Here is a 1,408-nt window from a genome sequence, read left to right as displayed (position 1 = left end):
TCTGGAAAGTACAGCCAACTGTTCGTACCACATAACTGTTCATGTCAGACATAAAGAGTATTTTTATCTACATCTTTACGTGCATATTTCGCTCGTTACAACATCAGGTGGGGCGGGCTAAAATTTGATAATGTAAGCTAGCCTGCAGAGGTGTCATAATTACAGTGCATCGATCACCATTACTCAGGCGACAGAACAAAGAGGAGACATTCCGCGTGACTTAAGCTTTAATCTCCAGAAAGGTTAATAACTGAGTCACACGAAATGATTGAAGGGACCCATTGTTTGATCCATTCGTCGCTTCAACTGGCTTTTTTAAAGCCACTTTTAGCCTTAAGGGTGTCGTGCTGCACATTCTGAAAGATGGAGAGAGCAAACAACCGAAGTTCTCAACGTTCACACAACTTAAAATAGGAAATACAGTTTGCTAAATATTTAGTAACACTAATAGGCCCTTTTGCTACCCCATTGAATAAGTAATGCAAACGTTTGATGTTTTAAGCATGGATACAATAATGCAGTTATGCAAATATAGACGCTATATAGTGGAAATATGTAAAGATTAAATAATTATTTAAAAAAAAAATACATTGCCTTTGTACCTAACTATCATGTACCATGGCATAAAGCGTTAATGAAAGCTTTAGAAAACAACGAAGTAGTTTACACAGCAAATATTGAGATCCATCTATATGCATAGATTGAGTAAGACAAACAAACCTACCTTTACTTTATTTGAACAACTTCTTCATTAAAGCAACAAAGCAAATGTACCAATTGCAAGAGACAAAGAAATGTTTTATAAAAGTACCAACGTAACGCTTGCAACATATAGTCGTGTAAAAGTACCAAATTATATTAACAGAATAAACATAATAGAGGAATGAACAACATGCAAATGTACCGCATTCAACATATAAAAAAAAATAAGCGTGGTATTAGTACCAAATTAGACCGAACAGAATATACAAAGCAAAACAAATGTACCTCATGCAAGATATAAAGGAAATTGTAGTAGAAGAGCTGAATTAGATTTAAGAGAATAAACAAAACAAAACAAATATACCACATGCAGGATATCAAAGACAACATTGGTAAAAGTACCGAATTAAACAGAACATGTAGAAAACGCATCTTCATAAGACCTATAAGGATGGATACAAGTGCTGTAGAGCTGCAGCGAACTTCGTGATAGACTGCCATCAATTATACTGTCTGACAGATTTGTTCACTTTCAACGCTTTTTAAAACACAGCATTAGCCCTATGGTGACCCGACTGGGTTTGTAGCAGTGTATACGCCTGGAAACATTTGTACAAAAGTCCTCTTCTACTAAAGCCGTTATAGATTTGAAAAAAAAAATGGTACATGACCGTCCAACGGACAGTACTAGTCTAAATTCAAATGT

Source organism: Branchiostoma floridae, chromosome 1, assembly GCF_000003815.2.
Source record: "Branchiostoma floridae strain S238N-H82 chromosome 1, Bfl_VNyyK, whole genome shotgun sequence".
NCBI lineage: Eukaryota > Metazoa > Chordata > Leptocardii > Amphioxiformes > Branchiostomatidae > Branchiostoma > Branchiostoma floridae.
Note: the sequence above shows the minus strand (reverse complement) of the source record.